This window comes from Myotis myotis, unplaced genomic scaffold (genome assembly GCF_014108235.1).
Source record: "Myotis myotis isolate mMyoMyo1 unplaced genomic scaffold, mMyoMyo1.p scaffold_m19_p_9, whole genome shotgun sequence".
Taxonomy (NCBI): domain Eukaryota; kingdom Metazoa; phylum Chordata; class Mammalia; order Chiroptera; family Vespertilionidae; genus Myotis; species Myotis myotis.
In genome coordinates, this window is record NW_023416401.1 from 34902444 (window position 1) to 34918488 (window position 16045).

A 16045-nucleotide genomic window follows, 5' to 3' on the forward strand; every position below is an offset into this window, starting at 1 on the left:
TTATAACTTTCCACAAACTATAAACTTCAGTATGTAGTTTGAAAGCTAAAACAAGGACAAGTAAAACCGTATTTTACTAGGTTAGATGCTAAGCTAGTAAAATCCCCAATACTTTTTGTGGTCTAAACAGACAAGTAAACCTTGCAGAAGTGTGGGTAGAAAGCATAGAGCTGAAGTCTGCAAAAAATCAGAACACTTTTTATAAATATTTCACTGTCAAACTGATAAAATTTAATGAGTTAGTGGAGATTTAAACAATTTTTTTAAGTCTAACAAAGTGAACAGGCAGAGTGCTTTGAAGCCCCAAAGAAACTGTTAGAAAGAGCAGCCCCTTCCAGAGTGGAGTCATAGGTTAATTTCCTATTTCATATCAAGTGTCGCTTTAAAAAGTGGCCCATCACTGGTCTAAAAAGAAATTGAACGTTCACCAGAGAGACCAGTGTATAATACCACTGAGGAGATTTCATGTTGTCAACTACAAAGAAATCCTGATTTACCTCCACTAAGTTTCCTTCCTCAAGTCTCTCCACGGACGCAGACTCGGTCCCTTGAAAGCCTCACTATACCATAAATAAGGAGGCTCAGAGGCGCAGGGAGGGAAGGGAAGCAGCCAGCACTGCGAACTCCCACGTTCTGGAAAAACCCATCTGTCCTGAGACTCAGCTTCAACTAATTCTCAAGAATGGCCTCTAGTCGGTGACTCCAGCTGAGAAATCCAGTTCCATAACTCACACCAGGAGCCATTTCTGGACCTGAATAGTCCATGCTCCTGCAAATTGGACTCGTTCAGCTTTCTTAGAGTTTCCCCAAAACTAACACATCTAGAAGTTTAAAATGCCAGCCGATCTAGATGGATTTGCCAATAAAAAATGTACAACTGGAACATTTCTATTGAAACCATTTTTGAACAAGCAAGCTTTTTTCTTAATGGTAACTGATAAAGTTCAGGACAAAAGCAACGTTTTCTACCTTTTTGAATATTAGTTACCCTCAGTGCCACACCCAAGTCCTCCCTCCTTCCTGGAATCTCCCCCTGTGGGGCGCGGCTACAGTGTTTTGGCCAGGTTCAAGCCTCGGACTAATGAAAGGACAGGGTCCTCTCATTGCCACGTGCAAGTCCCAGCTGGAAGGGCAGGGCCCTCCCCGCACAATCACAGCCAACGGCTGTGGTTGTAAGCTTGAACCTATGGTCCAAACACGTGGCCCCACGTGCCTGTGTGCTAGAGTTCAGGTGCATGTAATTGAGTGAGGTTGGAACTCAAGAGAATGCTGTAAACAACGTGATCATGCCCCTACTTTGTCTCATGGCATCTGCTATAAAATAAAGACATGGCTTGTGGGCGCTGGCGCTGTCTCCTCATCAGGGAGCAGAGTCCCACTGAGACCCAGCTTTCATTCTCTTGTCTGTCTTTTCTCAATCCTTTCACCCCCCCCCCCCCCACTCAGGATCACCTTTGGCCGTAACATCCCCCAACCATGCCAGTGACGTCTTTCTTGTACAAAGAGTGTTCTTTATTACTAAAGCACATACCCTTGTGCCATTTTAGCCTAAAGGAAATATGTCCCCATCCTGTTACAACTGGAGGCCAGGGAACGCCACACATGGCACTCCTGCTGTACATGGCATAGCAGTGGCATTGCAGGAATGCTGAGTGTTTTCCTGCTCAGACCAAAAGTCCACGAGTGTCCGATGAGTGATGTAAAGGGTGGGAAGCCTGTCACACCATGTCCTTTCCTTTGTCATGTCATGAGATTATTTGCGGGCGGGGGGATCGGTGGTTAAATAGTGACTCAAAAGAATATGTTACTGGGCGAAGTAAACACAGTGAAGTGGGCAGTGGAGGCAAAAACCTTTGGAGATTTCCAGGCATTAAGATTTTCAGGGAACATTAACAGATGTACTAAACGTAAGCAGCAGCAGTGTGCATGCAGGCTGAGACTTGGAGATGCGTCCGTCCTCAGCTTCAGCCACAGGGGTCTGCTGGTGGCTCCCTGAAGGTCATCTTCCTGGTGACTTCTCACTCAGTGGTGTCTGTCTCTGCTCACCTGCAGAATGCGTCCAGAGTTGTACCGCCAAGCCTGCGGTTTACAATGTTAGAAACACACTACTTTATCTTACCCCTTCATCAGCAACCCTACCTTTCCCAGCTTTATCACTACACTTACAAGGTTAGATTTCAGTGTTTTCCTTAACAATTCCTGAGTTTAGTGAGTCTTTAAGTCCCACTGATTACGTTTCTGCAACATAGAAAAGTATAAGAAGGAACTCCTCTGTTCCTGCTGCTCTTATCCAGACTCTCATGCCTGCTGTCCAGATGCTGCCAGACCTCAGGCCTGAGGTGCTACAATGACCTTCCAGACCTTTCTCTACTGCATTTCTGATTAGTTGAAATTCTTAGCCAGACATTTGGATCCCAACCCCCTCTCCCCCACACACAACCCAATCATGAGCAAGTGTTGCCCACAGTCTTGCCTTCCAGCCGATTGGTCTTCTCCTGCGATCTTTTGTCTCTGTCCACACCCCTGGGACTGATTGAGGCCAGTCCTATTTCAAGAACCTGCCTCTGCACCCTCCTGAGTCCTAATTTAAGAAATAATAATAGAAACAGCAAAAACAGTTTTCTGAAAACATTCCCTTTCCAGATTTTATTTATATTTTGAAATAATACATATAATGTGATAAGCACTTTTCATAATGCCTGGTTACATATTAATGTTTAATAAGTTAATGTTCCAATTGTTATGATTACATCATTATTAACTGTATACGTAATAACAATAAACCACAACATTCACTGTTTTTGCCTTTTAGATTTTTAATTTGTTGGTTTTTAATCTTTGAGGTAAAGACTGTTGAGGTGGGGTCTTTGCTGTACTTTGGGTTGCCATAGAGCCTATATAGCTGTGTGTAGTCACATTCTGTAAATATCTGTGGATGGAATTAAAAGACAGTAGTCTGTGCCTCCTACTCCTGGCCTCCACTAGAACAGGACACTATTTGGATGCTTGTGGAGCAGGGTTAGGTGGAATGGTGCATTTGACCATGCCGATACCACCTTAGTATGTGTATGTGTGGGTATCAAATGTTTAAATTCTCATTTAAAAACATGCTAGGATGGAGCTTTAAAATCTTTTTCTGGTAGAAAGTCAAGACTATCCTCTATTTTCTTGTTCTTTCTCAGGGTTTTATAAATTACAGCCTGTCCCAATAAAAAAATTATCCAGATGGCCAGTTCTTCATATTACATTTCATCCCGTGAAGAGAATGTCCCTTTGTTTCCTCTTTACCTTATTCTATTTTTGTAGCAACTCGGTAAATTTCAGAATGAAATTCAAAAACATTAAGCAGCTTAAATTCTTTCAAAGTATTCTAATTTCCCTGCTTGTTCTCTCTATGTAATCAATGCCAAAGGGGTTATATAAATATACCAATATCTTCAATATTCATTTGGCAAAGTACATAGTGTGTGCAAGGCATTATGCCAAGTGTTTCATTGGTTTTATTTTCTCTTATGTATTCAAAGAAAATACAGAGGCAGTTTGGCATAGTACTTAAAAGCCTGGACCCCAATGTCAGGCTACCTGGATTTCAATTCCATCTTTACAACTTCTTAACTATGTGACCCTGATTGACTTATTTAATCTCTCTGTGCCTCAGTCAAATGCAAATCATAATAATCCCTATTTCATAAGGATATTGTGAGAACCGTATGATTTAACATAAAAAAGACCTTAAATTAGGGTTATAAGAGTAAAAACTATAAAAGCATAACCTGTTATTGGTAATACCTATATATACAAAAGGTTAATATGCAAAGTGTCCCCTTGGGAGTTCAACCGGGACACCAGGAGTTTTATCGCTCACTATGACATATGCTGACCACCAGGGGGTGGCACGGAATGAAGGAAGGCCCCAGCCTGCAGCTGGCAGCCGGGGAAGGGAGGCCCCGGCTGGCAGCTGAAAGGCCCCGATCGGCCCTGATCGCTGGCCAGGCCTAGGGACCTTACCCATGCATGTATTTCATGCACCGGGCCTCTAGTTATGAATATTAGACTAATCAAATTATTTTGATGACATCTTTCTTTAATTTTAAAAATAGTTTTACTACCTAAATTTAGCAGAATAAACATTTTCATGTGTATATATTAGATAACCCAATCAACTTTTATAAAGCATTTTACCTGTTGATTCTCAACAATTATTTAAAGCAAATGACTTGAATAATCTTCTAGAGGAGTTTATGATAAGAAAAATAGTTTGATGATATTTTCTTAAAAGAGATATTTGTTTTTATCCATAATTACCCTGATGCCCCCATCTTTAATATCTCAGGGTTATTTATTAAAAGAACAAAACAAAGGAAAACCTGTTTTTAAACAGCTCCCTTCAAAATATAATGAAGGATTCCTGTTGTTGGTTCTTTTTTCTAATTAGAACAATATTGCTTTACACACCCTAAATTGCAGTACACTCCCTTTGGTGTGTTAACTAATTTAGAGGGTAGAGAATGAACAATCAACTTTTTTAACAAGAAGTCTGCCTATACATATTTGAGCCTGCAGATGAATTTTTATTTGAATACTGTAAAATTATGAAAGGCCACCTCTTATCTAAATGTATATTTTTTGTGGTATTGCAAAAAAAAAAAACAACCCACAAAACCCTCCCTAGCATATTGATTGCTAGGGACAGTAGGACGTCTTAAGCCCTCTTTTATCTATTAGTGTTTGGGGCTACTTAGCTCAGGCAGGTGAAGGACGCTTTATTGTCTGACGTAGGCTGGTTTGGTTTTGCTTTTTCTATCACACAGACTGTACTCCTAATCTTAGCCCATAGGTTCCTTGAGGTGACTATGAATTTATCACTTTAAGAAAGAACATCCCAAAACAACATCTAAATGCCCTGTTGATATTAAGTAAACATTAGCATTGAACACAAAGTTTAGATATTTGTGAGTATATATTAATATATAAATATCTAAGCATATCTTCATGCATATCCAGATAAACTTTGCAATTTTATTGAAATTAAGTATGTTGAATTTGAAGCCATCCAAAATATAGATTTCTTTTATTATGATCTATAGCCAAAATGTATACCTTTAGCCTATGGATGATTTTTAAAATTATGTTTGGAGCATTTTTTACTTCAGTTACTCTCCAGGTGCCCTTTGGACAACTGTCCAGAAAAATGCTTTCACTTCTGAGTGAAATTTTATCTTAAAGCAATGCCGATTTATAAAAAGAGGAAAATGTACTCTAAAGACCTTTGCAGAAATTAAGTGTATTTCACACTAGAATATTCCAAATGAAAATGCACTTGTCAATTTAAACTATAAAATCATCTCTGACATGTTCGTACCACTTAACCAAATTATTAAAATGAAAATGGTGAATACAGTTTGTATATAGTTGCAGAAATGTTCATTGTCATAATAGAAATACAGACTTATTGCTGTAATTTTGTTTTCATTGAGTTAATAATATAGCATGTTAATTACTTTGTTTAATTTACTGCTTAATGTTAACTATGTAGGTAGTACTCTATTTGAAAATTTTAAACTGCAGATTCTATTCATCAGATCCTCTCCATGCAGAGATTATAGAAATTACTTACTTAGTACACTAAGCTGGTTTCAGCATAAAATTTTAAAAGCCATTAGTTTGCTACTCAGTATACTATATATAACATTCCTTCAGAATAATTTATACCTTGGAAGTTTCTAGTAACCATGCACTAAAATACTTTAGAGGAAAGAGTACACACACACACACATATACACAGAACACACAAACTTCAACCTTTACTCATGATGCATTTTTTCTTCCCTGCCCAGTTTACTGAAAATATTACCTATAACAGAAAAGTTCAGATAACATTTTGTACACACTCAATTAAGGGATATCTCCTAATGCCTACCCAGTAAATGCCATATGTTGGACTTGACTTTTTGGTATTAGAAAAGACAGTAATGAAATGACTCCAATGAAACAAAAATAAATAGAAAATGCATTTAATTCTTTACTAGTTCTGTGCCAACAGGGTTCATATTCTTGGCATGCACTCTAGTCTTTATCAGTTTCAAATTTATGAATATTTTGAAAACCACATCAGGAATTAGTAGACTAAATTGTGATAGGAGCTAAATCTTCTCCAGGAAGGGGCAGGTTCTCCACCTCTGCAGTTGGGTCCTTGTTGTTTCATCTGGACAATGGGTAGAGATGGCAAAAAGTGGAAAAGGCTAAACTAACCTTTCTGCAAGAAAAGAGGCAGCTTCTAGGAGGAAGGATTCAATCTGGGATAGTTAAAAAGAGGCACTGGAAAGAAAATCCCACTAGGCTGAGTTTGGGGACATTGATTAAGGTAATAAGAGATTGAGAGCAACTTTTGTGCTGATTGAGATATTCAAGTCTTTTTCTCTGAGTTTTATGCCTGAAATCCTGCTTTGCATCAATCTGAGTGACATCCATAAATGGGCAAATTACATATATGACATATGGCTATTATATATGACTGTTATTTCTTTAGAAACTGATGTGCTACTGAGGTGCTGGGATATAAGGTAGCCCCAATTTTTTTCACACTGATATGAACAATTATGGCCTCTGATTTCAGGAAACATATAGTATACAAAATGGTTACATACAAATTAGTGTCCTGGTGCACACATTCATGCACATTGAAAGGAAATTAATTAGAAGAAATATTTTAATATCACTATTTGCCCTTTCTCTATAGTAAATGTGTCAACCAAATTCACGATCAACAATGACAGATCAAAACACACACATGTGATTGGCGCCAGCAAGAGCTTTATATGTATTCTCCCTGCGTGAGTCAACTTAGCCTGTTATATACTAGTATACAGAATAAACTCTCTTAATTAGACCTGCTTTCTGATTTAGCTAAACTTTTTCCAACCCAGTGAAGCACCCCAACTTCTCTTTCAGGTAATTGTCAGCAACACAGCAGTAAATATCAACATGAAGCAGATTATTATTGTAGATCATGCAGGGAGAACAAAGGGTAAAATATTTAACTCCAGCAGTGTTTGACTATATTCTGCACAGTGAAAAAACCTGAAGTCACTTTCAAGTTCCAGCGTTTCTTACTTCTTTTCAGTTGGGTCAAGTTTCTAAACTTTCTAAAGTGTAGAAAGTTCCTAAATCTCCGTTTTCTGGCTAATGAAAAGAAAATAGGATTCTACTGAGTCTCCTATCTACCTACGCTAGGACTTCTGTGAGGATCAAATGAGATGAGGCATGGGAAAATGCTTCACAAACATTTGGTTAAAATGTAAAATGTTTGCATCTGGCTATAAAGCAAGTTGGGTTCCTGAGCTAAAGAAACTCCAAGGAGGCTAGTCGCTAGGGAGAGGAAGCCAGGTGTTGCTACATGACATCATTACCCGGTGCCCACAGTGACTCTTTCTGAGCTGGGCTGGGCTGTGGGCCACATTTTACACCATGGGGTCTTGGCAGCATTGGCTGCAATTTGGTGGGGTGTCACTCCAGGATGGTGGCAGGACCTGTGTCCCACTTGGAGGAAGCCGAGTGTTGGTTTGACGGTGCCTGGTCCACAGTGCTGTTTCTTTTTAAATGGCCAGTGTGCATCACGGCAGCTCCACCTGCACTGAGCATCTGCCCCCTGGTGGTCAGTGCGTGCCATAGCTACCGGTCAGATGGTCAGATGGACACTGAGGCTTTTATATATATAGATAACAATATGATGAGGTAAATATTCATAAAATTTGGAAAGTGTGTTTCAAATCTAAGGAGCATTGATTATTCTGATGTAACCAGAGCTTAGGTTTTATAGGTCATGAAGATGGAGATGGCTTGGAAAGGTGGCTGGGTCAGATCAAGGGGGTCTTTCTTTGAATGCCATGCAAAAGAATTTCAACTTGGGTCTAAGAACATACTTTTATAACAAGTAGAAGAGAGGGGGCAAAATAATGCCTCCTTTTTCTGAAATGCATCTACAATGTGAAAATTGAATTCCTGTAACTAACAGTATTATGAATTATAGAGGGATAAATTAGGGTTGGAAAGAAATAGCCTTTATCGATTGCACATAAGCCAGGTATTATATTCACATTCTGCATTCAATGCAATTTTTACATTGACCCAGTGAGTGGAATGCTATTCTTCATGTTACGTATGAGGAAGCCAAGATCTGCAGAGGTGAGGGTTGGTGGTAGAAGGGGAACTGAAACTCAGTTTGCCCTGTTGAAAGTATCTTTTACTACTTCAGGATTCCCTGGTTGCTTTAGTTGAGTAGAATAAATTCTTCCTTTAAAAGAAGAGTAAAGAAAGGTTTGTAGCCCTGGAGGAACTTTTAAAAGGATCATTAGGGCCTCCTACTTCCAGAACAATGGAGTATAATATTTTTCCTTCATTACTTTCACTAATACCTAGACATTATATATAAAATAAACATATGAAGGCTCTAAAAGTGGAGAGGAGGAAGTAGACCAGCTAGAGACTTCAAGACCCGAGTAGCAACACAGTGGTGCATTTCCTATGTTTTCTTTCTCCTTATATATCTTGGGCTGGTTGTTATTTCCATTTTTCATTGTTTCAAGTGTAAATAATTGCTGTTAAAGCATTTTTTTTTTATTTCAGAGAGGAAGCGGGGGGGGGGGGAGAGAGAGAAAGAGAGAGAGAGAGAAACATCAGTAATGAGAGAAAATCATTGATCAGCTGCCTCCTGCACACCCTGCAGTGGGGACCTCGTCAGCAACCCAGGCATGTTCCCTGACTGGGAATTGAACCATGACCTCATTGTTCATAGGTTGAGGCTCAGCCACTGAGCCATACAGGCCGGTCATGAAGCATTTTTATTATGGCTGCTTTAAAATTCTTGTAAGATAATTTTAGCACCTATGTCATCTTGATATTGGCATTAGCAACATGAAAACATATGAAAGTATAAAATTCACTGCTAAAAGAAAGTATATATTCAAATTCAGAATACTCTAATACTGTAATGGTAATATATCAGTCACTTTAGCAAAAAAGTTAAAAGTTAAAATGTTTAAAAATGACTATAGCCACAATAACTTGTTATGAATACACAATCTTCAGAAAGAATAATAAAGCTGGAGGCATCACACTTCTGATGTCAAATTATATTGCAGAGGTATAGTAATCAAAACAATATGCCATTGGCATAAAAATAGACATGTAGACCAATGAAACAGAACAAATTCTAAAAATTAATCCTTGTATATACAGTTAATTGATCTTTGACAAGGATGCCAAAAATAAACAAGGGGGAAAAGATAGAATCATCAATAAATGGTATTGTGAAAAGTGGATATCCATGTGCAAATGAAACTGGACTCTTATCTTACACCATATCCAAAAATTAACTCAAAATGAATTAAAGACTGCCCTGGCTAGGTCACTCAGTTAGTTGGAGTGTCATCCCCTAAGCCCAAAAAGGTGTGAGTTTGATTCCTGGTCAGAACACATACCTAGGTTGTGGGTTCAATCACTGGTCAGGGAGTGTACAAGAAGCAACTGATCAAAGTTTCTCTCTCATATTGATGTTTCTCTCTACTTTCCTCTCTCTAAAATCAATAAACATATCTTTGGGTGAGTATTTTAAAAATGAATTAAAAACTTAAATGAAAGGTCTTAAATTATAAAACCTCTAGAAGAAAGCTTATGGTAAAAACTCCTTGACAATAACTTTTTTGACTATGATACTAAAAACAAAGGCAACAAAAGCAAAAATAAGTACGTCGGACTACATCAAACTAAAAAGCTTCTGTACAGCAAAGAAAACATCAACAAGATGATAAGGGACCCTACTAAATGGGAGAAAACATATGCAAAGCATACATCTGTTAATGGCTTAATATCCAAAATATATAAAGAACTTACCCAACTCAATAGCTAAAAACAACCTGATTTAAAAAACAGGCAAAAAGACCTAAATAGTCATTTCTCCAAAAAATACATACAAAAAGCCATCAGGTAGTTTAAAAGGTGCTCAACATCACTAATTATCAGGAAAATACAAATTAAAACCGAAATGAGATACCACCTCACACTTGTTAGGATGGCTATTATCCTATATAATAAAGAGCTGATATGCTAATTAGACTGGACGGCAGAATGACTATCCAGACGACATTCCAGATGACCTTCTGCATGAAGCCGGGGCTGCAAGGGCCGAGGCAGCCGCGGCTGTGAGGACTGAGCCCCTTGCACGAATTTCATGCATCGATCTTCTAGTTAAAAAATAAGTAAATCAGGGTTGGCAAACGTATGGAGAAAAGGAAACCTTGGGTAATCTCATTTTAAACTCACAGGAATTAGCGGTTGACCCTGAAACCTTATAATCTTACTGGAGGCCCAGTGCATGAAATTCATGCACTGAGGGGAATCCCTCAGCCTGGCCTGTGCCCTTTTGCAGTCTGGGAGCCCTTGGGGCATGTCTGACTGATGGTTTAGGCCAGGGGTGGGCAAACTTTTTGACTCAAGGGCCACAATGGGTTCTTAAACTGGACCGGAGGTCTGGAACAAAAGCATGGATGGAGTGTTTGTGTGAACTAATATAAATTCAAAGTAAACATCATTACATAAAAGGGTACGGCCTTTTTTTTTTTTTTTTTTTTTTTTTAGTTTTATTCATTTCAAACGGGCCGGATCTGGCCCGCGGGCCGTAGTTTGCCCACGGCTGGTTTAGGCCCACTCCCCAGGACTAAGCTGGCAGTCAGACATCCTTAGCGCTTCCACGGAGTGGGGAGAGGCTCCCGCCATCGCCGCTATGCTCACCAGCCCTGAGCCTGGCTTCTGGCTGAATGGCACTCCCCCTGTGGGAGCGCACTGACCACCAGGGGGCAGCTCCTGCATTGAGTGTTTGACCCCTGGTGGTCAGTGAGCTTCATAGCAACCGGTCATTCTGCTGTTTGGTCAATTTGCATATTAGCCTTTTATTATATAGGATATGTAACGTTTGGATGTGCCTATCTCTATGAGAAAAATATGATAAAATTGTGTTAGATCCTCAATAGATATTAAAATGCGATGATGCTTCTTCCTTCCTGGTCTATATTCCAACATGGACCATGTGTATTTTCTCTTAATCCTTTAAAATCAGCAACAACTTAAGTCGCATGTAAAGAGTATTATAGGTATTCTGTAATTGCAATAATCCGCATTTCAGTATTTATCATGCCGTTTAGTACTGTTTGGCCAAGAAATCAATATTTCCTAAGAATAAAAAGTGTTTAACATTCTTATACTGTGTGAGTTTAAAACACCACATATTGACTGAAATGGAGTGATTTGTATTTATACATTTAAATGGCAGTGAGAATAAACGGTATTCAGTCTACTGGGAACCAACATGAAGTAGGATGGAGGCGTGCTGCTATCCTTATGGGACAGGTATGATGTGGGCAGTTGCCAGCAGGATGGGGCTCCTGCCATCATCAGGGCTCAGCGCCAAAGTGCAAGGCAGGCAGTGTTTATTTATCTTGTTTCCTCCCATTTTCTTGCTGAAGCCCTTTCTTTGTCAAGTTTCAGCACCCTCTCTTATGATCTGAAGGAGGCAGCCACTCAGTGCTTCCTCACTGCCATTATTTCTGGGAGGTTAAGATATGAGCCTTCTCTTCTATGTCATCTTGTGGAGGTCTTATAAGGAAAAGAATAAAATTGGCTCATAAAAAATTTGAGACTAAAATATAAAATACAATAGGCTTCATCAAGGGTGAATTAGTTGCATCAGAGAAGAACTCAGAGTCTAACTATACTCCCAACTTCAGGCTGTATGAGGACCTATTCTAGATCAGGGCTCCTTTTGGGGCCCACTTGCCTATTTTGTGTGATTTCACTTTTCAGGATGAGGAGAAAGGTTGTCAACAACTTGAAACTCTTCCTGAAATACTGCCGACCTCTGTTTTTTTATTTTTATTTATTTATATTTTGAAGCACAGCACTCAAAGGACTGTTTCATCTTTGCCATTCTGCTTAAATTTGTAATGCTTCCTAACCTTCTGAAGTCATGTCACAGAGAGAAAAATGATAATCAGTACTTGGGAACAAGAAAGGATTTGACCCTGGAGGGGCTGCTCAGACTGGAAGGATTGGCCTAGGACTTGGTGCCCAGACCTCTCCTGATCACCCTGAAGGTAGCTGCAAACTGATTGGGAAGTTAGCATAAGGTATGTTGTGACAACTGAGTTATAACTTCTGGGTCCAAACTGTCCATCTCTTCGGATTTGACAGACATAGCTCATTATTTTCAGTAGAACAGGGCTGTTAGAGGGAAGTAGGAACCAAACTTGCTGCTTGGGTATCAGAAAATGAACACATTATTGATACAAGATGATAATATAGTTGTATGTGCAGAATCTGGTGGCAAGGGGGTTTGGCCAGATTAGAAGAATCCAAGAAGATGGAAGGGGTCCCCATTAGTGGGGAAAGTGCAATAATAGAGAGTAATTCAGGGGGAGAAGCACCTGGCAGACTGACCAGGTTATATCTGGGAAATGGACCCCTGCTTCCTAGGTTGGGATTGATTAGGAGGTCTCATCATGGGAAGGGGCTGGCAAGAATAAAGTAGGAACACAAATAAGTCCTAGCAAGGCCCCAAATTCTAGTCATGACAGCAAACAAGGCATTTAGGAACAAGGACCAAGGCAGATGCCAAGCTAGGGGACCTGGAGCCAATGATGCTGAGTAGGTCCCATGAAAAAGGCATGAGCACAGGTATCAAAACTGGGTCCTACTTCAGGTTTGGACCTTCGGACTTTAGAAGAACAAGTGGGTTTAGCAACTTAGCTCCAGCCTCAGATCAGGATTGGTCCTGGGAATATGGGGAAACTGCACCAACCTGTAGAGTCAGGCACACCTGCCCTAAAAGGAAGAAATGGGAAATCAGAGGCTGGGCCTGCCACAAAAAGTGGGGATTCAGCATCGCCTGTTCATGCCGCTGCCTCCCCCAACCTCATTATAACTAGAATGTGGAGCATCAGTCAGGAACGCTCACTTCAAAGGAAAGGAGTACAGGGCAGTTTATTAAGGAAAAGAATATACTGATAGTTTACTTTTACATTTATCCTCAAATGTTAAAAATTATACTTAAATATCCTGAAAAGCAAAACCAGCATTTTCATTGCAGTCATTGTTATGTTTCCCCTTCTTACAAAGTAAGAGGACAACTAGGATCTCAGTTTTAGATCCGTCGAAAAACCTCTTTTAAAAGTTTGCAACTGTCTAGCAGCTTTTTGCTTGTTCAGCATTTACCTTCTGTTTTGCTGCCTTGCTGTTGATGAGCGTGGAGCAGACACTTTTTAATAAATTACTCAGTTGAATCATATGAAATTCCTGATATTTGACTATCTGACTTTTTAAGACTGCAGTTTCCTATGGGTCAACTTAACAGTTCCTGCTGTCTTTCTCTCCCTAAAACTACAAATAACGGGAGTGAGGAGAGAGGGGAAATGGTCTGCTCAGTCTGAAGAACCGTGTCTCCCACAGGCCCTTGCTGCTCAGGACTTCAGCCCGCAGCGTTTACATGTGCTTGTCTCCAGCTATAATGAGTGCAATTTGAATATACTGTATCCTTCTCAGTCAGAAACTGACATTTTACCTTGACCAACAGAGCTTTTGGTCATAGACATTTCAGCTTATGTCAACAATTTTCTAATGACAGTATGTCTTCAGACCATTCCCTCAATATTTGACTAAATTAAAAGTAAATTTTAAATGGTTTTATCATACCTAGGAATATCACTTCAATTGTGTTTTTTTTCTGTATGTAGATTTACACAGAATCATGCACGCTCTCCCATGCATGGGCACATGCGCATACACATGAGTAAAGGTCTGCATTTGGACAGTCAGGCCAGCGCTTGCAATGCTCTCTTTACCACAGCTGCCCCCTGCAGAGAATGCAGGTAAGCCCCGGGTTGCAGAACAGAAACTGTTCACAGTGACCAGCTGGAAACCTGACCTTATACCTGAAAGCCCCTCATCCCCGCTTCTTTTGTACGTTCTTTGGTGGTATCCCATCATTATCTTCTTTTAAGTTCTCCAGCACTTCTTCTGAAAAGTATATTTTTGTCATTTAATATGTTCTTTTGAACTTTATGCTTTATTCTGATTCATATAATCTGGAGATATGTTCTCACACACCTTGCCTCCCAGAGTCAGGAAATATTCTGTTCTAATGACACTCGGGGAGTTCCATCTAGTTTTCATACCTTAGTGCCCAAGTGATGAAGAGGGGCTAGAAGGAAATTAGGAAATAGGTGTATGATTAAATGACCAAAGGAGCTGATTTATGAATAAAGATCAAGGGAAACAAAAGTTCTCTCAACTTAAGCAAGTTCTGAGCAAGAGGGTCTATGGTAGCACTCTGCACTATGGACAAATAAGTCTTAGGAAGAGATAGCATTAATGCCATGCAGCACAAATCATGGAGGGGTGATGATCTGAAATTTTAAAAATTCACAATAATGGTCATTAAAAAAATCTCAAATTAAGAGTATATGTCACATGAACAGCAAAGCTTGTGAATAATAGTATCTTAATGAAAGCTCAGCTGTGACTGAAATAAACATTTCCCAATCTCCCTTAGGTTAGTCTTTCACCTTCTACTGCAGAAAGTTTTTTCTAAACTCTCCTTAAGTCTTGTGTGCTGCAGCTTAAAGAGATCACGCCTGCCCTTCTGTCCCTGGAAATAGTACTTTATCACATCTCCACTCCTCACGAGGACGGCATATGCTGGCATTTGTCCCCTAGCCATGAGCCGTGGCTAACCCAGTACTTGCTTTTCCCGGAAAACACCTGCCTCTGCTACTCTTCCTGTGAGAATCATGGCAGTTTCTTTCCTGTGCCTTTTCCTTTTTTGGTGGTGTTCAAAACCTTGTCCTGCTTCTGCTCACCTGATCGGTGCTAAAGATTAAGTGATCAATATTGGAGCTTCCCAAGAAAGTGTCAGGCATCTTTAGGAAAGCTGCTTATCCTATGTGAGCCTGTTTTCTCACCTGTAAAATAAGTAATACTAATACTATCTTTGGGTATTTAGTAATAAGTTTTTAAAATAATGTATGTAAAACACCTTGAATTGTAATGGGCGTATAGTATACACTCAATAAGAGTAGCTATTTTGTTCTTATTATAAGTTGTATTCACTGGTATATATGTCTTAGCTTTACTAGATTTATATTTTCTAAATTGCTTATCATGTAGCAGATGCTCATTTAATGGGTTGTTGAATCAATGAATGAATAAACTAATAAATCAATGACAGTTATTAAAAAGTATAGAAAATGCATATAAAGAGACAGTTCTATCTGTAGCACAGGCTGCTGATCCACCCTGATGTCAGTACAGATTTTCCCAAACATGTTGGGCTCGGCTGGTGTCATCCTAACCATTCCATCACAAATTCCAGATGTAGGTTGGTACTACAAACCCTCTGAGGCTAGACTGATTATAGGCCCTCCCTGGGAAACTCAGTCTACTTTAAAATAGAGGAAAAACTGCATTTGTTCTTGGTTTTATCATGATCTTAAAATTACAAAAGAAAGCTTTCACATATTCAGAAAGAATTTATTCAGCATGTATCAGCAAATTTGCAGTAAATAGGAAATGAATTTCTATAAAGGAACCAACTGCCTAAATATTAATGCATTTGACTATGTGCTTTTCTAGATGTGGATAACACTGTAATGATAGCAGCTGCCATGTAATGATGTGTGTGTGCATGTGTGCGTGTGTGTGTGGTATATGTGTGTGTGTGTGTGTGTGTGTGTGTGTGTGTGAGAGAGAGAGAGAGAGAGAGAGAGAGAGAGAGAGAGAGATATTGATGGTCACAGTAGCCATAATAAGTTGAATTCAATTTCATTTCACTGGAGAGAAACGAAGCCTGAAGCCCCAGCACGGCACGTTTTCCCAGGGTTGTGTGCCGGTGACCTCTGTCGCACCTGTGCTTTCACTGACTGTGGCTGCCCCATTCCTAACAGCAGCAGAGGTTTGGGGCCTCTTTGGAGACAGGCGTGTGCACACAGAAGTCTAACAG

General features: G+C 39.6%; 1 protein-coding gene across 1 annotated transcript in view; it reads left to right on the forward strand.

The window, feature by feature from the left end:
- The window catches only part of L3MBTL4 (L3MBTL histone methyl-lysine binding protein 4), a 222369-nt gene that overhangs the window by 192614 nt on the left and 13710 nt on the right, over positions 1-16045 (forward strand). The window lies entirely within an intron of this gene.